Source organism: Dioscorea cayenensis, chromosome 7 (genome assembly GCF_009730915.1).
Source record: "Dioscorea cayenensis subsp. rotundata cultivar TDr96_F1 chromosome 7, TDr96_F1_v2_PseudoChromosome.rev07_lg8_w22 25.fasta, whole genome shotgun sequence".
Lineage (NCBI taxonomy): Eukaryota > Viridiplantae > Streptophyta > Magnoliopsida > Dioscoreales > Dioscoreaceae > Dioscorea > Dioscorea cayenensis.
The window spans coordinates 1,622,248-1,633,070 of NC_052477.1; positions in this window are offsets into that span (position 1 = coordinate 1,622,248).

Here is a 10,823-nt window from a genome sequence, read left to right on the forward strand (position 1 = left end):
CATAAAGAATAAAGCCGAAGGAATTCTTTATTGTTGAATGTTGAGAATATGTTAAACCACCACACTTGAAAGGGTGGTGAGAGTGTTCTATTTATAATCATTTACATAACTATTACAAATCAAATCATATCACACGAGAAAGGAAGGACTATTACAAATTAAATCATATCAAACGAGAAAGGAAAGAATGAATACAAAAGATTAGCATATAATCAAGGGTCATATATGAAAAACCTTAATTAAAGGCTACGTATCCTCAACACCCCCCCTCCCCCCCGGGGGAAGCTAAGCGTCAGATTGGAACGAATGTGAAGCTTGGATAGAAAAAAAATTCAAAAAGAGGTCGAGAAACACTTTTGGTGAAGATGTTAGCAACCTGGAGATGGGATGGCACATGCTGGGTGCGAAGTTTGCCGGTAACAACGAGTTCCCGAAGGAAATGGTAATCTAATTCAACATGCTTGGCCCGCTTGTGCGAAACGGGATTGGAGCTTAAAAAGATAGCACTTTTGTTAATTGTCACATAAGAGTATCGGCTGTTGTGGAATAGGGATCTTGAGGTTATGCAGAAGATGCATAAGCCAAAGAAGTTCAGCAGCAGTTATGGTAAGAGCCTGATACTCAGATTCACAGCTGGAGCGTGAGACAGTAGGTTGCTTCTTTGCACTCCAAGAAACTAAATTACTACCAAGATAAATACAGTAGTCCGGATGTGCACCCAGAATAGTGGATGGATGAAAGGTAAGGCCAAAGTGAAGTGTGCCCTTATCATAGCAAAGAATACGTTTGATAGCAAGAAAATGATCTCTAGTAGGGGTGTGCAAAAATTGGCTGACAGAATTTACAGCATGGGCAATATCTTGACACGTAATGGTTAAGTACTAAAGGGCACCAACAAGAGATCGATAGAGAGTAGGATCAGAGAATGGAGAACCATCAACAGTCAGGTGTTGGGATATAACCATCGGGGTGTGAATAGGTTTAATTGCTGTCGAGCAATCGAGCACGAGTAAGAATATCTCGAGCATATTTTCACTGACTAATAAATAGACCATCAGGAGTGGGCGTAGCTTCAAGGCCAAGAAAGTAACTGAGAGAACCCAAATCCTTGGCAGCAAACTCAGAGTGAAGCTGGCGAATAAAGCTGTTAAGAAGAGATGGGTTGTTGCCAGTAACAATGATGTCATCAACATAAAGAAGCAAATAAATAAGACTAGACTCATGATGAAAAACAAAAAGAGAGGTGTCAACGCGACTGCAAGAAAAACCAAGTTTGAGAAGAAAGGAGCTAAAACGTTGAAACCAGGCACGAGGAGCTTGCTTTAAATTATAGAGGGCTTTCTTCAACAGACAAACATGAGTGGGAAAGCGAGGATCAATATACCTAGGAGGTTGTTCCATATAAACATGCTCAGTAAGGGTGCCATTGAGGAAAGCATTCTTGACATTAAGTTGCCGAAGAGGCCATTTATTTGTGACAGCAAGAGAAAGTACAACACAGACAGTAGTGGCTTTGACAACCGGACTGAAGGTGTCAGTGTAGTCAAGACCGGGTATCTGGGTATAACCTTTAGCAACAAGGCAAGCCTTGAAACGCTCAATAGATCCATTTGGCAAATATTTAGTACGAAACACCCATTTAGAGCCCACGATGTTGGTATTGGCAGGGCGAGGAACCAAAATCCAAGTACCATTTTGTTGTAAAGCTTGAACTTCTTCATCCATGGCAGTAAGCCAAGAAGGATTCTTAGCAGCAGATTTGAATCCTTTTGGCTCAATGGATGCAAGAAGGACATAAAGAAGTCCAGAGGAGCCCAAGACGCCAAGATTTGCTGGATGATGAGTCTTGAAAGTACCAGCTTTTGCTCGAGTGATCATAGGATGATAGCCCAAGGAAGAAGAGAAATTGGCAGCAGGCTCAATAGAAGGCGAACTGGAAACTGAGGATGGCAAAGAGGATCCTGAAAGAAAATTATCAACTTGCACAAACTCATCCACAAGGTCAGAACAAATATTACACAGAGAGGAGCTGGATCGAGGAATATGGGGGGAATGAGATGCAGGGGAAAAGGGGGATGGATCTATATGGTGAAGACATGGTTCCAAAAAATTTGAAATATGGAGAGAGGAAAGAGGTTGGGCCTGGGAGTTAGGGATAGTAGGAAAGTGAGTTTCATCAAATTGAGCATGGCGGGTGATGTATATATAGCCTAGTGGTGGTGGGATCAAGACTGCGAAACCCTTTATGAGAGGGACTATAACCCAAGAAAATGCAAGGAATGCTACGAGGAGAAAGCTTGTTAGGCATATAATCACGCAAGTAAGGATAAAAACGATAACCAAAAGGATGAAAATTTGCATAATGTGGAGAGTAGCCGTATAGGATTTCAAATGGTGACTTACCTCCAAGAAGTGGAGTGGGCAACCGGTTGATAATATAGGCTGCAGTGCTGAAAGCGTCAACCCAGAAACGAGGAGAAAGATGGGAGTGGAAAAGAAGGGCCAAACCAGTCTCAGTCACATAACGATGTTTTCTCTTAGCATGACCATTCTGAGCTGGTGTATATGGACAAGAGATTTGATGATGGATGCCAGAATTACGTAAGTGAGTTTGGAAGCAAGAGCTAGTAAATTCGATACCTCCATCACTTTGAAAAACCTTGATATATACTAGTAGAATGTTGATTTCCACAAATTTTTGAAATTGAAGAAAAATGTCAAAGAAATTAGATTTAAATTTCAAAGGATAAAGCCAAGTGAATCAGGAGTAATCGTCAATAAAAATGACATAATAAAGAAAACCCGAATTGGATTTGACGGGAGAAGGATCCCAAAGATCACAATGAATAAGATCTAACACATGCGATGACCTGCGTTCATTTTGGGAATAAGGTAATCAATGACTTTTCGCAAGTTGACATATAGTACATGGTGAGGGAGAAGGTAATAAAGACGTAAGGGAAAGATGTCCTTTTTTATTTTAAAAAAATAACAGAATGATTCACATGGCCTAGACGAGCATGCCATAAATCATATGAAGCACGAAGAGAATTATTTTTAAGAACAAAAAGAAAAGCAGAGTTGCCACGCTCCAACACATATAGCCCTCCATCTTTTTTACCGGTTGCCACTACCCTTCCTGTTTGGCGATTCTGGACAGTAAAAAGATTATTAGTAAAAGTAACGGAGAGTGGAAAATCAGATGTTAATTTACTAATTGAAAAAAGATTTTTAGTGAGAGAAGGGACAACTAATACATCTAATAAGTGAATATGTGGAAGAGGAGAAAGAGTACTAGTGCGGGTAATGGGTAGAGAGACACCGTTTCCTACGATCACAGAGTCCTTACCCGTGTAATGTTTGGACTGATCCAAAACAGATGGATCGATTGTCATATAGGCTGAAGCCCCAGTGTCCAAAAACCAGTCAACAGCCTCGGATCCAGAGAGGGAACAAGATGTGTTGAAGGCTTCAGCAAGATGAGCAGAGGAATCAGTCAGAACATACCGTTGGTTACAACGATCGGCATAATGGCCCTCCATGCGACAAATTTGACAGCGAGGTGGTCGACGACCCTGACCAGAATGGGTTCGTTCTCGGTTGGAAGGATTATTGCCATGAGGATGAGAACGACCTTACTGGTTGCTATGAGCGAAGTAGAGAAAGTACCATGGAAATTGCTGCAGCCACGATTAGTGGCTGTGAGTGCTGCAGTAGTGGGGGCAGAAGATTCAAGGGATCGTTGGAACAACTCAAAACTTTCCGCTTTAGAAACTAAGTCTGCAAAACAGGGAAGCAGGGTGAGAGCCATCTGAGCAGTAGAGAAACTGGAAAAATCGGTGCCAAGACCGCGAAGGAACCAGTGCAATTTGTCAATGTCCTCGACGGGTCTTCCAATGGCATGAAGCTGGTCACAAAGTGTTTTGAAGATAGGGGAATATTCAGTAACGGGTTTGGTGCCGCATTTCATCATCTGCAAGTCATCCTTGAGTCGCAGTTCACGGGCTTTCGAATGATGGCTAAATGTATTCTCCAATGCAAGCCAAACATCACGGGTAGTAGAGAGACCGACAACGACAGCGACGGCTTCCTTGGTGAGAGAGGAAAGCAAGAGACAGAGAAGACGTTGATCAGTTGCTTTCCATGCCTGATATTTGGTGCTGAGTGTGGTAGAAGTTGTTGGTTCAAAATGGGGTGGTGGAACAATAGTTCCATCAACATAGCCCAGCAAGTCTTGACTCTCAAGAAGAGGAAGAAGTTGGCTTTTCCAGAGAAGATAATTAGACGAAGAAAGCTTGATGGTGATCATATGGATTAGGGTGTTGAAAGGAAGAAGATGAGAAGAAGAAGATTCAGAAGCCATTGGAAAGAAAGGATCAGGGTTGCTAAACCAGACAGGCTCTTGATACCATGAGAATGTTAAACCACCACACTTGAAAGGGTGGTGAGAGTGTTATATTTATAATCATTTACATAACTATTACAAATCAAATCATATCCCGGAGAAAGGAAGAACTATTACAAATCAAATCATATCAAACGAGAAAGGAAAAGAATGAATACAAAAGATTAGCATATAATCAAGGGTCATATATGAAAAACCTTAATTAAAGGCTACGTATCCTCAACAAATGTGATATATATGCAAGGTGTCTCTCTGTCATGGGCTATGAGAACAAAATAGAGATATTGTTTGAAAAATAATATATAATATCCATGATTTTTTGAGCTAAAAAAATATAATACCTGGTAGATAAAACAAAAGAAAAAGCTAAAAGCAAGTGTAGGTCCTTTTTATTTGTGTTTTTTTTTTATAAAACTATCTATTATTACTTTTCTGCACTTATTTTTTATTTTAAAACTATCATGTTTTACAACTCTTCCTCATTCTTTTTCTTTTCCTGGCTGAAGTTCTTTATTTAGTTTTTTTTGCATGTCTTATTTATTTATATATGATAAAGTTGATAAAATACTAACCTTAATCATTTTGAAAGCAAATTGATGCATTGCAAATAAGCCTCCATATGATCTATAGAAACTCATTTTAAATAAATTAAAATAGCTATTAAATTTTGGTTACAATAAACATAACGGTGGTTCATGGCAATTGCTAATTAATAATCCATAATGGCACACAAAAATTACCATCCCCCATCAGAGGTTAAGATCAAGTTCGATAAATCACTTTCTAAAAGAAGATAAAATTATCAAACTTATAAATCCTTGCATTTTTGGTTTGTTTTTCCGCTTCCATTAAAGAATCACAGTCAATATCATTCATATACATGAACCAAAATGCATGAGTGCATGAGGAATAGAGACAACACAAGAATTTGATAAAAAGACTACATATTTATGCATATACATAGAGAAACATGTATACTTTCATACAAAACAAACACACACACACACACACACACACATATATATATATATATATATATATATATATATATATATATATATATATATATTAGAAGATGGATATGTATTTAGTCAACCCAACTATGTATGACCCCTTTGGGTCATACTTATAGAACAAATAAGTATACATATACAACTACACGTATGTATGTACACATATATAAGATATACATATATCAAAATATACATCTAACACCCTTCCTCAAACTCAAAGCGGGTTGAACATTTTGAGTTTGGATAACACGAAACGGGCAGGGCAGTAATGGGAGAGTGACTGAACGATGAGCTGAGAAGATCGGATGCACGTCGTGGCAAATTGAGCACAAAACCGGACAAACACAAATCCGGCGAACAATCCAGTAACGAAAGTTCGTGAGAACGTGCAACGCCGGCCAAAAAACAAACCAAATGGTCCAATCCGACAAAAGAAGTTCGTGAAAACTTGCAACGCCGGCCAATAAACAATCTGACAACGAAAGTTCGTAACAACTTCAATGTCGGCCAAGAGACAATCCGACAAGGGAAGTTCGTCACAACTTCAACGTCAGCCAGAAACAAACCGCCGGAAAGACAAATCCGGTAAAAACAGGTGAAATTAAGAAACAAACCGGCAAAGAAGCATTGAGATGAAACAAGGGACAACGCACACCGTAGGAAATCGTGACAGGAATAACTGACACTGTTGGGGAAATGGTAAGGAAACAAGTGTGAAACAATGGGAAACAAGTTTGAAATGGCTGGAATCTAGGGATGGGATGGATTGGCGGACCCTAGCAAATTTGCCATTATCTTGTTTGGAAAAATTCTGCAAACAAAGAAGAACCCACCATTTTGTCAACTTGTGTTTATGGGATTTGAATGATGAGACAAATGTCCTTCTCGAGATGTTGAATGGCACATGAAAGATTCAATTGGTCGGGACGTGAGTGCACTTGAATGGATCGCCCGGAGAAGTTGGTGTTGTGCGGTGGCCGGAGATATGGTGAAGGGCTAAAAGCGATCACCGACAAAGAATAAATGGCCTTGACAGCGAAGGGCCATCGAAGAGCGAAGTCTAACAAGAAGAACGATCAGAGCTACAACAATTCGGACTGAATTCCGGCGAAGAGCTAACGAAAAACTGACAAAAAACCAGTGAAGGAAAGACAACTTACTGATTTTTTTTTTAAAATGACAAAGCCGGCGAAGAAGGGACAAATCCAGCAAAGAATCTGGCATAGGAGAGGAATGCGTGGTGGCGACGGGGGCTGGCGGAGGCGGCCGGAGGGGTAAAAAAGAAAAACCACCAAGCTCTCTGATACCATGATAGAAGATGGATATGTATTTAGCCAACCCAACTATGTATGACCCCTTTGGGTCATACTTATAGAACAAATAAGTATACATATACAACTACACGTATGTATGTACACATATATATAAGATATATATATATCAAAATATACATCTAACAATATATATATATATATATATATTACATAGGAAGACAGAAATTAAGATTTAAAGAGAGGGACACGTGCAAAACAACACAACCCTTTCTACATATAAGAAAGTACACAAATTACTACTACATGAACTTATTATTCTTTTTTAGGGCCGGGTTTTGTGTCTCGAAACAAAATACTTCGTTTCTTTTGAGGAAACTCTACAAGAAGAACCCCTCCATATTTCTTGGCAGCTTCATTGCAATCAATTACTCCTCTTTCCCTCTCTGCTCCAACATGCTTGTCATCAGGGTTGTAAACAATCGGATGCTCTTTATTCTTTCCGAAACACTTATCAATGAAATCAAAGTCCTCTTTTGACAGAGGAGCCATGCAAAGCAAGTTAGGATTTTTGGAGTGGGGGGTTTTGTTTTGAGTCAGTTTAAGGACTTCTTGCAAACATGGGTTTATATAGAACTTACTTTTTTACCTCTTGTTGACTCCTAGTCAACATGGTGAAGATAAGATTGCATGTTAGTGGGTTTGCCAAGCATCTAATGCAAAATCATTGTAGGGTGTGAGAATCTTAAGATAGATGGGAATTTTCATGTAAACTTCCTTGCTAAGTTGGCATTGAGATCATGAATCATGATATATATATATACAAGTCTTTTTGTTTGTATTGAGAAGGAATTGAAGGAATACATATAAGGATATCCGGAGTGGAAATGTAAGGCAGACCAAAAAAAGAATATCTTATGCACTATTTGATCAACAACTTCATTTTGGAGTTTTAGTTTTAAATTAAATTAGTTTTTGTTTTACTACTAATCAACATAAATCTTATGTTTTGTGATCGAAGAAATTTAATATCGACAACATATAAACATATGTATTTTTAATCTTAAACTTATTTTTACTCGATATGGCAAAGAAAATTAACTTTCGTCCATGCAAAAAATAACTCATCAAATATTATAGAACTAATTAAATTAATGGTGAACCAATTATTTGTTTTAATATTAAGAAAAATAATGTTGCCATAAAATTTAGAAATATGAACAAGATAATAAAAAAGTATTTTTAATATAGATATAAAACATTATGGCAAAAATAATTATATTTTTTTAAAAAGCAAGAGTAAATAAACTTTTGAAAATATTAAAATTGATGATTTTTTTTAGAAAAGCATCCAATATATTGGAGTGGAGGATCAAAGTAGATATAAATAATTGTTCAAAAGTACTTAATTGATTCTTTCAATTCATTGAATTAATTGATCTTTGGCTTGGAATTAAAGACATGTTAAACTCTATTTTTAAAAAAAATACCAAATGATCATTGATGAAGAATAAAAAAAAATAATATATTACATGCAAAGATACATGCAATCTTAATTAAGGAAATATATAGAACAAATTAAGTATAAAGACCAAAGAATCTTTACTTGTTGAGTGAATTGCTAAGCTTATGTTTTCATCTCCCACAGGTTGTGAAAGCAAAATATAGATATTGTTTCAAAAACTTGGTGAAATAATCCATAATTTTTGGAGCTAAAACAAAATACAAAGCACCAAAGAGTTCATATTTCAGTGATATCGGCCTCGTTACAAAAAACATATATGGTGTGGGGTGTCCCAAGTTTGAATTTTTGCAAGATATTGATGATGATGATTGGTCTCTAGTATAACCTAAAATTTTATGAGACTGGATAAAGATCACATGAGTTAGATGATCAATTTCTGGAAGCATACCCCCTCGTTTGGCCCATTTGTATATACACTATGTTTGTCTCATTTGTATTATAAAAAAAAAACATGATACACAAAAGCATCACAAAAAAGTCAAAGCAACTTGTCATTTTTATTTTAATTTATTTTTAATGAATATTCCAAGAAGTTGGAATTAACAACATATTCCTTTAAAAAATATTAAAGAGATGTTTGAAGAGTACGCATGTCCCTCTTTGTAGATATATACATATTTATTTTTAATGAATATTCCAAGAAGTTGGAATTAACAACATATTCCTTTAAAAAATATTAAAGAGATGTTTGAAGAGTACGCATGTCCCTCTTTGTAGATATATACATAGACAAATCTCTTTCCATATATATATATATATATATATATATCAATAAATAGGCAAATATGTGAACTTACATGTATAAGGAACTACTAACAAACGAAATAACTACAAATATGTATGTATGCATGTGTACATATATATATATATATATATATATATATATGTATGTATAAATGCTACATAGGAAAACATATACACAAAAGTAGAGAGATCGACACAAACTACATATATAAAAGAAAGAAAATGCCTCACTTACGTGAGATGAGAGTACATATCCATACATATATACATAGAGAATTATGTAACGTTTGTGTTAACTGTTTACTCACTACTTTCAAACAACATAACTATATATATATATTAGTACCTAGGAAAACATAAAGTAAGATACACAAAGAAAGAAGAAAGAGAGAACTACATGACTATATAAGTAAGAGCAAGCATCTAATGCGAATAATTTAGGGTTAGGGAGGTTGTGGGAATCTCAAGATAGATAAGAATGTTTATCTAAATTCCACGTTGACATGTGTTTCATAAATTTTAGATCTTGACGCACAAGTGTGTTGCACATGAGAGGCAATTAATATACGTATGTATGGTAAGGAAATGGAAGTTTATGAGTGGAAAATAAAAGGTAAAAAGGAAAAATCATGTGTACTATTTCATTTGAATGTTTTTACGGATAAGTGCAAATTTTATGTTTGGTTAATTATAAAAAATCTCATAGCTAGTAATATCTAGAAATAATATTTACTTAGTCTTAAACATATTTTCACTTGATAGTGAAATTAAAAGACAAAAAAATTGTATCCTGCATATTAAATCACTCATCGAAAATTAATTATAAAATCAAATTAATGACCAACCAATTATTTACTTTAATATTATGGAAAATAATATTGACATTAACTTTACTTTAGAAACATAAACAAGGCAATAAACAAATTTATTTATATAGATATAAAAATTATGATAAAAAATAATCACGTTTGTTCTAAAATAAAAAAGAGAATAATTTTTGAAAATGTTAAATATAATGGCTCTTTTATCGTAAAGAGTTATATTTCAAAAAGTACTTGAATTTTTTTTGTATATGGTCTTACTTACGGGTTTAGAATAATTGAATTGATGAAATTAAATATAAATTTAACTATTATTTTTAACAAACCATATCAAGACAATTAATTATAGTCTATGGCATTAATTGGAACCCTTGTGTCAAGGCCTCTTCTGAGTTTGACTCATTGCCAATGCATAATGCGGGCACATGGTTAGATCAACACTTGTGCATTGAATTGAGTAGTTCAATGGCCATGTAACTTGTTTGTTTTGAATAATAGGCGACAAACGCCTTTTTATATGAATATAAAGCAGATCTGAATCGTCTTAGAACCCGTGTATAAACAGATATGGTGAATAAGATCGTTAGTAGGGGAGGGATTTGACCTACGACCTCCTCCTTTATACTTTGGCGTGTCATATCAAATTTGGGCCATCCAAACGATCGACGCCTATGTAACTTGTCTCATTTATTATTTACTTAAGTAGGTCGTTTTTATTTGTGTTTTTTTTATAAAACTATATATTATTATTTTTCTTCACTAATTTTTTATTCTAAAACTACATTGTCTTACAACTCTTCTTTAATTAATTATTTTCTTTTTCTTTAATTAAGTTCTAGTTTTTATCTATTTTATTTATTTATTTACTTCTAATAAAGCGGATAAACCACTTCCATTGTAAATAAACCCATATATGATTTAAAATTTAAAACTTATTTTTAGGCCAATAAAAATAATAAATTAAATAAATTAAGATAAATATTGATTTTTTTTTTCTTGCAATAAACATAACAGTGGTGATTGGTGACAATTGTTGAAAATCTA